At 43.5% G+C, this 14,160-nt stretch overlaps 1 long non-coding RNA gene across 2 annotated transcripts; it reads right to left on the bottom strand.

Annotated features, from left to right (window-relative positions):
• Positions 1-10,891: 10,891 nt before the first annotated feature.
• Positions 10,892-14,153, bottom strand: LOC129051275 (uncharacterized). 2 transcript variants are annotated; one of them, XR_008515378.2, is made up of 3 exons: positions 13,953-14,153; positions 13,296-13,582; positions 10,892-11,892 (listed from the first exon to the last, which is right to left on the bottom strand). It is a non-coding gene; the product is annotated as an uncharacterized LOC129051275 (long non-coding RNA). The 2 variants fall into 2 exon arrangements; XR_010138217.1 differs by lacking the exon at positions 13,953-14,153 and having other exon boundaries at positions 13,296-13,838.
• Positions 14,154-14,160: the final 7 nt, after the last annotated feature.

The following is a 14,160-nucleotide window of genomic DNA, read 5'->3' as shown; positions in this document are numbered from 1 at the left end:
AAATATTTTAAATAATATCTTTGATAAGGGATCAATATCCAGAATATATAAAGAACTCCTACAACTCAGCAATAAATAAACAACCCAATTAAAAAATAGGCAAAGGACTTACATAGAAATTTTCCCAAAAAAGATATACAACTGGCCATCAAGCCCATGAAAGACGCTCAACATCACTGGTTACTAAGGAAAAGCAAATCAAAACCATAATAAGATACCACTTCATACCCATTAAGATGGCAATCATCAAAAAGCCAGGGAATAATAAGTGTTGGTGAGGATGTAGCCAAATCAAAACTCTTGTGCATTGCCGGTGGAATCTACAGCGGTATAGTCATGGTGGAAAAGAGTACAGCGGTTCCTAAATTTAAAAAAATATGGAACATAGGCTGGGCTCAGTGGCTCATGCCTGTAATCCCAGCACTTTAGGACACCAAGGTGGCCAGATCACGAGGTCAGGAGTTCAAGACCAGCCTGACCAACATGGTGAAACCATGGGGTTTCACCCCATCTCAGCTAAAAATACAAAAATTAGCTGGGCGTGGTGCTGCGTGCCTGTACTCCCAGCTACTCAGGAGGCTGAGGCAGGAGAATCCCTTGAACCTGGGAGGTGGGGGTTGCAGTGAACCTGGGAGGTGGGGGTCACAGTGAGCAGAGATCACATGACTGCACTCCAGCCTGGGTGACAGAGCTAGACTCCATCTCAAATAAATAAATAAATAAATAAAAATGAAACATAGAATTACCATATGAGTCAGCAAGTCCACTTCTGGGTTTAAACCCATAAGAATTGAAAGCAAGGACTTCAACAGATATTTGCAAATTCATGTGCATAGTAACATTATTCATGATAGCCAAAAGCTGGAAGCATTCATTGACAGAGGAATGGATAAACAAAATGTGGTATAGATATACAGTGGAGTATTACTTAGCCTTAAAAAGGGACATTCTGATGCATGCTACAACATGGATGGACTTTGACATAATGCCAAGTGAAAGAAGCTGGATACAAAAAACTAATACTGCCTGATTCCACTTATGTGAGGTATGTAGCATGTAATATTCACAGAAACCAAAAGTAGAATGAAGGTTCCCAGTTAATGGGAAAAGAGATTAAGGAAGGGCTATTGTTTAAAGAATGCAGAGTTTTAGTTTGGGAAATTGAAAAAGAAAAACTTCTAGAGATGATGGATGGTGGTGACAGTTGTACAATCAGGTGACTGTATTTAGTGACACTGAACTATGCACTTAAAAATGGTTAAAATGGCAAATTTTATGCTATGTATATTTTGCCAAAATAAAAATTACAAACTTTTTTAAATTAAAAGCTTTAGAATAATTAATTAAAATAAAAGTAATTAAATGTATTTTAAAACTAAAGCTAAAATGAATTCCCCTTCAATCCCAATAACTATGTGCCAAAAGCGCTACTTCTGCTCTGATCATTCTACCTACTGTGAATATCCATGTGCGACTTTTGGCTAGTTCATAAAATAAACTTGAATGAGCATTAATTTTTTTATAATTCTCTTTCTCTATCCACTAGCTAGATTTCTACATCCTACAAGTTGCAGACCACACCTGATACAGATGAATCATTTTTCTGCTCCCTCTCGCAATTCCCTCTAGTATCTGTGATTTATATACGCCCTCCTGCTGCTCTAGGTCCAATCTCTGTGCAGTTGGATGTCTCAGTATTGGTAACTCTTGACCTGGGTAAGCAAGAAACACGGTGAAATTGATGTTTTCTCTTTGAAGTTGACCCTGAAATAGGAGAATCTTTGGGTGGTCCATCCATGTCCATTCATTCCTGTTAACAATGTTAACAAACATTTTCTGGCTTAGGACATTAAAGAAGGAGAATTTTATTTTTTAAAATTTTATTTATTCATTTTTTCATTATTATTTTATTGAGACGGAGTCTCCTTCTGTCCCCCAGGCTGGAGTGCAGTTGCAGAATTTTGGCTCACTGTAACCTCTGCCTCCCAGGTTCAAGCGATTCTCCTGCCTCAGCCTCCCAAGTAGCTGGGATTACAGACGCATGCCACCACGTCCGGCTAATGTTTTGTATTTTCAGTAGAGATGGGGTTTCACCATGTTAGCCACAATGGTCTCAATCTCCTGACCTCGTGATCTGCCCGCCTCGGCCTCCCAAAGCGCTGGGATTACAGGTGTGAGCTGCCGTGACTGGCCTAAAGAAACAGAATTTTATTAATTTATCAGCTGAGTTTGCATTTCAGCAGCTTACAAAGCATTTGCCATTGTTTGAGGTTGCAGTGAGGACAACATGAAACATCTGATGAAAAACTTTCACAAAACCTGGTCTCTTTGCAACAGCTTAGCTATGTGAGAATAGCTTTTATAACATGACAACCCTAAAAATAAAACCATTTTAAAGTTAAAGCTGTCCTTCCAGTTGCCATTTCAAATTTTATCCCAAGAACTGAGGTGCCGTTCAGTAAAAGGCAACTACAGGCTTCTCAGCAGTAAGGCTAAGTACTTGTTTTATGTTTTCTGGTGATGAATTTATTTCTTGTCTTTGAGTTTGCAATGATAACTATAAAAGTGATTGTCAATAGTATTAGTATAATTTAATTTCTAATAGAATGAGTTTTCCAAGTATGTGTTAGTCAGAGCTATGATATTCCTAATAATACCAGAACTTATTTTGTGCTCTATGATGATGATATTAGTCATCTGTTTTCTCAGCAATATTTTACAGTGCTTCAGACTATTAATACACTAATCTGTATTTTTGGCTGGGTGCCGTGGCTCACGCCTGTAATCCCAGCAGTTTCAGAGGCTGAGACCGGTAGATCACTCAAGCTCAGGTGTTCAAGAGAAGCCTGAGCAACACTGCGAAACCCCCTTTACTAAAAATACAAAAATTAGCTTGGCGTGGTGGCGGGTGCCTGTAATCCCAGCTACTTGGGAGGCTGAGGCAGGAGAATCATTTGAACCTGGGAGGCAGAGTTTGGAGTGAGCTGAGATCGCACCATTGCACTTCCGCCTGGGCAACAAGAGGGAAACTTCATCTCAAAGGAAAGAAAAAGAGTAAATAGTAAGATTGGGCATGGTGGCTCATGCCTGTAATCCTAGCACTTTGGGAGGCTGAGGTGGGCTGATCACCTGAGGTCGGGAGTTCGAGGGCAGCCTGACCTACATGGAGGAACCCTGTCTCTACTAAAAATACAAAATTAGCCACGCTTGGTAGTGCATGCCTGTAATCCCAACTACCTGAGAGGATGAGGTAGGAGAATTGTTTGAACCCGGGAGGTGGAGGTTGTGGTGAGCCAAGATCATGCCATTGCACTCCAGCCTGGGCAACAAGAGTGAAACTACGTCCAAAATAAAATAAAATGAAATAAAATAAATAAAAAATAAATAAATAAAGAGTGAATAGTATTCTTTTGTGTGTGTGTGTATATGTACACACATATATATATATATATATATATATATATATATATATATATCACATTTTCTTTATCCATTCATCCAATGCTGGCCTCCTACGTTGCTTCTATATCTTAGCTATTATGAATAATCCTGCAGTGAATATGGTAGTGCAGTTATCTCTTCAGTTTGCTGATTTCAATTCCTTTAGCTATACACCCACAGGAGGGATTGCTGGAACATACAGTAATTCTATTTTTAGTTTCTGATGAATCTCCATATTATTTTCCATAATGGCTGTATTAATTTACATTGGGAAATGTAATTACTTTTGATGCTGTTGGGAATGGACTGGTTTATTCAATAAACCGTGTTAGGTACATTAACTAATAGTGTGTAGGTGTTAAGTTATATTTACTGAATTCTTTACATTAAGGTATAGTTAAAACAGACTGAATAATTAAATGTAAAAATGATCTGGAGAAAACCTTTTGTTTTGTTTTGTTTTCTTTTCTTTTTTTGAGATGGAGTCTCACTCTGTCATCCAGGCTGGAGTGTAGTGGGGAGATCTCAACTGACTGCAACCTCACTCTCCCAGGTTCAAGTGATACTCCTGCCTCAGCCGCCTGAGTAGCTGGGATTACAGATGTGTGCCACCATACTCGAATAATCATATATGTTTTAAAATAGGAATAGATTTTCTAAGCTAAACTGAAGGGAAGTGCTAAGGAAAGAGTGAGAATTGACTTGATAATTATGTGTCTGAATGAATCAGCCAATTAATAAAATGAAAACAGGCCGGGGACAGTGGTACATGCCAGTCATCCCAGCACTTTGGGAGGCCAAGGTGGGCAGATCACTTGAGTCCAAGAGTTTGAGACCAGCCTGAGCAACATATCAAAACCCCATCTCTGCAAAAAATACAAAAATTAGCCAGGTGTGGTGACTCATGCCTGTAGTCCCTGCAACTTGGGAGGCTGAGGTAGGAGGATCACCTGAGCCTGGAGATGTAGAGACTGCAGTGAGCTGTGATTTTGCTACTGCACATCCAGCTTGGGCAACAGAGTGAGACCCTGTCCCAAAGAACCTCAACTAAAATGAAATGAAAACAAACACAAGATAAAAATTGGTGGACTTATTTTAACACATAGCATGATGAACACACATAGATAACAATACTAACCCAATGGATTTTTGTCAATCAAACTCATGGCCACTAGTCTAAAGGAAATAGGAATCATGACTATGAATTCACAACGATTTGCAACATTAGAAATACAAATTATCATCAGATATATCAGACTCACAATTATTTGACCTTTAAAGAATTCATCCTGCTCTCCATAATGAATAAGAAAATATTGATAAGTCTTTTTTCCCTTAACTTAGCCCTTTGTGCTCCTGAATCTCTGAATTTGTGTTTACATCTTAACACTCTTTTTTTGTAATTATTTTCTGCAGCTTTTTTCTCTTCACTTGAGACATCTCCTATATTCTCTTTACACTTTTCCACAAATGACTCAATTTTTTTCATAAGCTTCATTGATGAGTTCCATGTATATGATGATAGTGTAATGATAAATTATCCATGTGATTTCCCTCCAGTCTTGTTCATTATTCAAGTGACTCTCCTTGGTTTAGCAACAGGCTAGGAGGTATCTATGACATTTTGTTCAGGTTAAGCAGAAAGAAGAAAACAAAATCTACATTCTCTTTTTCGTATTTTAAACACAAGCCAACAAATAATTTGGAAAGACCCATGATTAGACAGGGAGGATTTTATGCTCCTTCAAGAGTAATTGAGATTGCTTAATTGTATGGAGGAATGAGCATATCTCAAGGGGAATCGAGAAGATATAATATTTGGATGACAGAATCATTAAGAAGTGGCTTTGTACCCTGGCTACAACACTGCACATGGGAAATATTCAGGTGCAGTGGTGCATGCCTGTAATCCCAGCACTTTAGGAGGCTGAGGCAGGTGGATCACCTGAGGTCAGGAGTTCAAGACCAGCCTGACAAACATGGTGAAACCACATCTCTACTAAATACAAAAAATTAGCTGGGTGTGGTGGCACATGCCTCTAATCCCAGCTACTTGGGAGGCTGAGGCAGGAGAATCACTTGAACTTGGGAGGTGGAGGTTGCAGTGAGCTGAGATCACGCCATTGCACTCCAGCCTGGGCAACAAGAGCAAAACTCTGTCTCAAAAAAAAAAAAAAAATCACAGCCCCACCAACTTTTTCGCATAGGATGATTAAGGATTCCAGAGCCCACGCTACCTCTAGGGTCTCCTACCCCTGTCACACCACACATATATCTTGACAGGGCCTGTTACAGAGAAGAAAAGGCCCAGTAAATTAATATCACAGTCATCCCACATACCCACCAAAAGACTCAAATTAAAATTTTGACAAAATTAAATGTCAAGAAGAATGCAAAGATTTGGGAATTATCAGACATTGTAAGACTGTCAGTTGGTGTGCTAACATTGGGATGAAACCAATAATACCTAGTAAAACTGATGATATGTTTATCCTGTAACCTATGGTTTCACCTCTTGTTTTATACTATACATAAATACACACTAATGGTAACCAAATAGAAATACAAACATGTTCACAACAGCATCATTTGTAACTGACAAAAATGAACACAACCCACATGTCCACCAACAATGAAGGGAAACACACTGGTGTACTGTATTTTCATTTATTTTTATTTTTTCATATTTATTTTATGTATATAAATATAAATGCATATTTTTTTTGAGACAGCGTCTTGCTTAGTCACCCAGGTTGGAGTGCAGTGGTGCGATCTCGGCTCACTGCAACCTCCGCCTCCCGGGTTCAAGCAATTCTTCTGTCTCAGCCTCCCGAGTAGCTGGGATTACAGGCATGTGCCACCACTCCCAGTAAATTTTTGTATTTCTAGTAGAGATGGGGTTTCACCTTGTTGGTAAGGCTGGTCTCAAACTCCTGTCCTGAGGTGATCCACCTGTCTCGGACTCTCAAAGTGCTGGGATTACAGGTGGGAGCCACTGCACTTGGGCTTTTTTTTTTTTTTTTTTGAGACTGTCACTTTATTGCCCAGGTTGGAGTACAGGGCACGATCTTGGCTCACTGCAACCTCCACCACCTCCCAGGTTCAACTGATTCTCCTGCCTCAGCTCTCAAATAATTGGGATTACAGGTGCACACCACCACACCTGGCTAATTTTTTTTTTTTTAACAGAATCTAGTTCTGTCACACAGGCTGGAGTGCAGTGGCTCAAACTCGGCTCACTGCAACCTCTGCCTCCCAGATTCAAAAGATTCTCCAGCCTCAGCCTCCCGAGTAGCTGAGACTATAGGCATGTGCCACCACACCCAGCTAATTTTTTGTATTTTTAGTAGAAATGTGGTTTCATCATGTTCACCAGGATTGTCTCCATCTTCTGACCGCGTGATCCACCTGCCTTGGCCTCCCAAAGTGCTGAGATTACAGTCATTAGCCACTATGTGGCCTAATTTTTGTAGTTTTGGTAGAGACAGAGTTTCACCATGTTGGCTAGGGTGGTCGGGAACTCCTTACCTCAAGTGATCTGCCTGCCTTGGCCTCCCAAAGTGCTGGGATTATAGGCATGAGCCATCATGCCTGGCTGGTGTACTGTTTTAATAGAATGCAGAAACAATGCTAACTGTGAATCTTAAATACTTAATATTGAGTAAAAGGGGCCAGATGCACCAGGATACAGACTTTTACTCCAACTATGTAAGAGAAAAACCAGGCAAAATCAGACTTTACTTTAGGCATATAAAAATGCATAATAAGGCCCGGCATTTAGGTCAGGAGTTTGAAACCAGCCTGACCAACATGCAAAACTCCATCTCTACTAGAAATATAAAAATTAGCCAGGCATGGTGGCACATGGCCCGTGCCTGTAATCCCAGCTACTTGGGAGGTTGAGGCATGAGAATCACTTGAATCCAGGAGGCGGAGGTTGCAGTGAGTCAAGATCATGCCAATACTCTCCAGCCTGGGTGATAGAGTGAGGCTCCATCTCCAAAAAAAAAAAAAAAAAAAAAGAAAGAAAGAAAGAAAATACATGATAAAATTATAAAGAGAACCAAGGAGAGGAAGGCAGATATCCACAGGTGGATATCTGTTGTATCTGTTACTAATAAGGGGAAGGAAGACTTTAGGATCAGTTAGGGGCATACAGAGGACTTCTCGGTGGTGATAGTGCTCTATTTCTTCACCTGGATAGGTATCACATAGATGTTTCTTTAATAACTGATGTATCCATATCTTTGTTTGTATATGTTAAAATAAGAATGAAATAGAGGAAAGGAAGGTGAATGGAAAGAGATTTCCCCATTCATCAAAATTTTAAAGTCATGTTTTTCTTCATGTTCTTCTCCAAGCTCAGTCTGAAATGATGAAAGCAGCCAAGCACGGTGGCTCACGCCAGCAATCTCAGCATTTTGGGAGGCCGAGGTGGATGAATCACCTGAGGTCAGGAGTTGAGACCAGCCTGGCCAACATGGTAAAACCCTGTCTCTACTAAAAATACAAAAATTAGCTGGGCGTGGTGGCAGGCACCTATAATCCCAGCTACTCGGGAGGCTACAGTGAGCTGAGATCACGCCACTTGACACAAAAGAGTGAAACTCTGTCTCAAAACAAAACAACAACAACAATGACAAAGGGAAACAGGAAAACATCCTAAATAATAGAGGACTTATTAAACTAGGGTGCAGCCACTCATACTGTGTATTGATTTGTAGATTAAGGAAACTATGACCCTCCCTAGGTACTGATTTAGAGTGACATTTCTGTGAAAATAGAGAAATACTTATACATGCATAGAACACATATATGTATTTAAAATTGTATATGGGTATGACATATACATACATATTTGTGTGTATGGCAACTGCAACCTTGTACATGAAAATAACTTCTGTGTTCAGCCCTAAAAAAGAACTACATCTTTCCATTTGCCACAACATGGATGAACCTGGAGGGCATTATACCAAGTGAAGTTGGCCAAACACAGAAAGAAAAATATTGCATGACCTTGCTTATATGTGGAATGTTAAAACGATTTTCACATACAAAGGAATAGAAGGCTGGAAGCGGTGGCTCACACCTGTAATTTCAGCACTTTGGGAGGCCAAGGCGGGAAGATCATAAGGTCAGTAGTTCAAGTCCAGCCTGGCTAACACAGTGAAACTCTGACTCTACTACAAATGCAAAAAATTAGCCAGGCGTGATGGCACGTGCCTGTAATTCCAGCTACTCAGGAGGCTGAGGCAGGAGCATCTGTTGAACCAACGAGGCAGAGGTTGCAGTGAGCCGAGATCATGCCACTGCACTCCAGCCTGGGCAACAGAGCAAGACTCTGCCTCAAAAAAAAAAAAAAAAAACACAGAGCGGTTACCAGGTAGAGAGGAAGGGAGGAAATAAGAACATGTGGGTCAGAGCTACAAAGTAGCAGATATGTAGGATGAACAATCCTATACATCTAATATACAACATGAGGACTATAGGTAACAAAATTGTACTGTGTGTGGGATTCATGGTAAGTGAGTAGATTTTGCCTTCCCTTGCCACACTAAATAAAATGTGGGTGTCTGTGAGATTATAGATATGTTAATTTGCTTCACTATAGTAGCCCTTTTACTATGTATATGTATCCTATAACACCATATTGTGTACCTTAAATATACACAATAAAATATATTTAAAAAAAGAAAAAGATTGGCCAGGCATGGGGGCTCACACGGGTAATCCCAGAACTTTGGGAGGCCAAGATGGGCAGATCACGAGGTCAGGAGTTTGAGACCACCCTGGCCAACATGGTGAAACCCCGTCTCTACTAAAAATACAAAAAAATTGGCCAGGTGTGGTGGCACACACCTGTAGTCTTAGCTACTCAGGAGGCTGGGGCAGGAGAATTGCTTGAACCTAGGAGGCAAAGGTTTCAGTGAGCTGAGATTGTAGCACTGCACTCCAGCCTGGGTGACAGAGTGAGACTCCATCTCAGAAACAAAACAAAACAAAACAAACAAAACAAAACAAAAAAACAAAAAGAAAGCATTCTGGCCAGGAGTGGTGGCTCACCCCTGTAATCCCAGCACTTTGGGAGGCTGAGGCAAGTGGATCACGAGTTCAGGAGATCGAGACCATCCTGGCTAATATGGTTAAACCCCGTTTCTACTAAAAATACAAAAAAAAAAATTAGCCAGGTGTGGTGGCGGGCGCCTATAGTCCCAGCTACTCAGGAGGCTGAGGAAGGAGAAAGGCGTGAACCTGGGAGGCAGAGCTTGCTGTCAGCCGAGATGGCACCACTGCACTCCAGCCTGGGTGACAGAGCAAGACTCCATTTAAAAAAAAAAAAAGAAAAACCGAATATCCCGCGATGCAAACTAGCAATCTATTAGTGAAAATGCGTTGTGATGTGTGGATTCATCTCACAGAGTTAAACCTTTGTTTTCATTCAGTAGGTTGGGAACACTCTTTTGGTAGAATATACAAAAAAGACATTTTGGTGAACAGTGAGACCTAATGTAAAAAACTGAGCACTTTGGGATAACAACTAAAAACTATATATCTGTAAAAATGGTTTGTGATGTGTGGATTCATCTCACAGACTTAAACTGTTGTTTTGATTCAGCAGGTTAGGAACACTCTTTTGTAGGATCTATGAAGGGCCATTTTGGAGCCGACTGTGGACTATAGTGAAAAACCTAATATCCCAGGATAAGAAGTAGAAACAATCTATCTGTTAAAATAATTTGCGATGTATGGATTCATCTCACAGAGTTAAACCTTTTTTTAAATTAAGTTAAACCTTTTTTGTTGTTGTTGCTCCCCCGCAATTTGGAGTCCTTCAACTTGGGCACTGGGCCATGTTGTGGAGAGCTTGTGCAATGAAGGGAATGCAGGGATGGAGTTGGTAGCAATTTCTGAGTCATCTGTCTGCAACTTTTTTGCAGCTGAAATTGTGGGACCCTATCCACACCTCAACAGATTGTACCCTCACCTGTATCTATCTTAACAGCTGCTCACTCTCTTTGTACCAGAATGAAATCACAAGATGATGGAAGAGTGCCTACCTCACGAAGTGAAGCACCTGCTTGGCTGAAAACAGAATTTGAGGTGGATTCAGGAAGTCCTACAGACAGGACTGCTAGGGTCTGGCACTGAGTTGGCTGCAGGACAATGAGGCACTGGGAGGTGTCTGCTCTTGGGTGTGATATGCTCCTATTCTTTATTGAAGAATGGCTGCTTTGTATGGGAAGGTGATTTGGATCCCTGTTGGTCTTAGACCGCAATTCACCGCAGATTCAGGAACCACGGGAAAACAAAAAGCACGCAGCCCCATAGCCCAAGCGGAGCCACACAGACAGGTGCACCAGAAGGTGGCGTGACTCGAAAAAAAAGGGCAGTGGTGCATGAGCCAAATATGCACCAGAAGGTGGAGTGACTCAAAAAGAAAGGGCAGCGGTGCATGAGCCAAATATTTTTTAGCAGATGACACTTATACACACACACACACAGACCCACAAACACACACATACAGCCACACACACACACGCAGACATCCAAAACTCAGAGCACTCATACAGAAACACACAGCTTGGCAGCTTCTGAGGCTGTGTGGTTCTGCTTCGCCAGGAAGTCCATCCGGCAAGAGCGCAGTCCTGAAAAACACAGGCGGACTTTACCTAGAAATCAGTGAGGGAACTGTCAAGGAGACACCCCCACACTGAGTAGGCAGGCCTGACGCAGCCTGCGGATCTTTTTGGACCTTAGGGATTTCGCAGTGTATTTCTGAAGCTCCGCTTGAGGTTTCCTCAGGCTGAATCCCCACTGCCATCTGCTGGGATTGTAGGACTATCACTTGGATCTTTAAAGGAAAACAGGTGAGACTCCAACGCAGACGCACGTCCACAGAGGTCTTCCTCTCCGCCAAGCCACAGATACCTGCAGCCAGGCAACGGTGACATTCACTTGACGCGAGCCTTCGCTCACGGCTTGTGCATGGTGCCCTGAGACTGGAGCATGCGCATTCGCGAGGCAGCCTCAGGAGCTGAACTGTCAGGGCTGTCAGCCTGCCTAGGCAGAGAAAAATAGTATAGGCAGAGCCAGCCTGGTCTCGGGAATAAAGCTGTCTGCGACAACCACAGCGAGACCCTATAAGTCTCCACCATAGCGCCTCCTGGGGCCATATCCGTGGTCAGGCACCAGTGGAGGAGGAGAAGTTTCTAGAATTTAAGGTGGGCACTGGAAACGGCTCTTCTGTTTCCATTGCCGAAAGAGGCTGTGTGACGGAATTGGGTCCCATGGGGATGGGAATACAATCTGGTAAGATGAGGAGTCTGCGGGTGATGAAACCATCCCTTATACACCGGAGGTGGTTGTCACTGAAAGATGGCCTGGCCCTTGAGCTCACTGCCACACTTCATTCTGGGCCTCACAGATGCTCGTGCTTCTCAGCACAGCAGTCTGGGAATGGAAAGAACCAAGACAAAAAGAAGTCCAATGTGGTACCAGGTCTTTGAAGTAGAACTGGCAACACGCAAGAGCAAATGAAATTGAGAGATTGTCTCAGAGGCCATCCGGGGTGGTAACAGTCCTGAAGACGGTGTTCAGGAATGCTGCTGAGGGTCATTGCTGACACCACAGGGAAGCTAAGAAAAATCAGTGCTCGCCTAAAAGAACCAGAGGGCCTGCGGTAAAGTCCAAGCCACGTTGAAAGATTTCTGCTAGAAGACCCAAGAGCCTCCTGCAAAGTAAAAACAACCCTAGCCCCTACAACTAGACCACTACCCACCACCTGGAGTGCAGCCAGCCTACCCGAAGTCCCTTTTTCTCCTTGAAACCCCTGGCAGCCAAAAGATGTGTGGCAAGAGTCAGGTCCATCCAGCAACAGCCCAATGATAAACCGCCTCCACAATGAGAAAGGATGTGTAGATGAAATTAAACACAGCCTAGATTACCAGGCAAAAGCCAGACACGGCTGCACGCTCTCATCCTATAGGAATCATGCCGCCTTCCGATAGAAGTGAGAGAAAAGGCCGGGCGCGGTGGCTCAGGCCTGTAATTCCAGCACTTTGGGAGGCCGAGGCGGGCGGATCATGAGGTCAGGAGATCGAGACCATCCTGGCTAACACGGTGAAACCCCGTCTCTACTAAAAATACAAAAAATTAGCCTGGCGAGGTGGCGGGTGCCTATAATCCCAGCTACTCGGGAGGCTGAGGCAGGAGAATGGCGTGAACCCCAGGGGGCGGAGCCTGCAGTGAGGCGAGATCGTGCCACTGCACTCCAGCCTGGAAGATAGCGAGACTCCGTCTCAAAAAAAAGAAAAAAAAGAAGTGAGAGAAAAAATAAGTTCCTGGATAGTAGATATAACACGAATTTACGATTACAAAAATATCACAGCTGCCCAGTCATTAAAATGTGACAGTGTTTAGAAGGAAACACTCATGAAATGGATCTCCATGAGTGTCGTTTTCTGGCGACTGGGAAACTTTTACTGTGGAAGACTTTGAGGCAGACCCAGCAAACCCTAGACCCATGAGGAACATGGAAGTGAGGAATAGAGGAGGCCAGGGTGGAGGCCACATCCCACCCAGCATCAATCCATCCCACTCCTATGTGGCTGCGTGAAGGAAAGCCAAAATTGGGAGCTGGCCCAAATGGCCCCAGTTTGTGCTCCAGCTGTTCCCCTCATGTTGGAGTCCTCCCACCTGGGCACAGGGCCATGGTGTAAACATCTTGTGCAATGAAGAGAGCAAGGATGGAATTGGAAGCACCTTCTGCCATCTCTCCGCACCTTTTTGCAGGGAAAGGTGTGGACCCCACCCACATTTCACCAGATTATATACTCACTCCAATCTGAACTTACGGCTGCTCACCCCTCTGTCCCGGGATGAAATCCGAAGACTATGGAGGATTGCCCACCTCATGACGTGAAGCACCTGTTTGGCTCAAAACCGAATTCGAGTTGGATTCAAGCGGCCCTGAGACAGGATTGCGAGGGTCTGGTTGCGAGGTTTCGACGATCGGTTGGTCCCAGGACAAAGAAGTCATGGGAGGTGTCTACCCTTGGATGTGGTGTGCTCCTCTTCTTTCTTCAAGAGTGGCTCTTTTGCAGGGGAATGTGATTTAGACCCTGGCGTGTTTCGGCCAGCCCTGCAATTCACCGCGGATTCAGGAAACACAGAAAAACAAAGGACATGAAGCGAGGCAGCCCAAGCAGAGTCACACAGACAGGTGCACCAGAAGGTGGGGCGAGATGAAAACGAAAGTGCTGCAGTGTGTGAGCCACATTGCTTTCAGCAGACACCACTTAGACACACACAGACACACACACACAGCCACGTACACATGGAGACATACAACACTCGCCACACTCCCATAGCAACACACAGCCCGGCTGCTTCTGAGACTGCGCGGTACTGCTCTGCCACGAAACCCTACCGGGAAGAGCAGCCCCAGAAAACACAGGCGGGCTGTACCAAGAAATGACAGGGGGGCAACTTTCAAAGAGACTCACACTCACAAGATCTAGGCAGGCCTAACGCATCCTGCGGGTAGATCCTCAGGGATTTCGCGCTGTATTTCTGAAGCTCCGCTTGAGATTTCTTCAGGCTGATTGGCCACTGCCATCTCCTAGGATGTGGGACTATCACGTGGATCCTTCAAAGAAGACAGGCGAGAGTCCAACGCGGACGCACCCCACAGAGGTCTCTTTCTCCGCCAAGCCACAG

This window comes from Pongo abelii, chromosome 19, assembly GCF_028885655.2.
Source record: "Pongo abelii isolate AG06213 chromosome 19, NHGRI_mPonAbe1-v2.0_pri, whole genome shotgun sequence".
NCBI classification, from domain to species: Eukaryota; Metazoa; Chordata; class Mammalia; order Primates; family Hominidae; genus Pongo; species Pongo abelii.
Note: the sequence above shows the minus strand (reverse complement) of the source record. Positions and strands in the feature narration are given on the sequence as shown.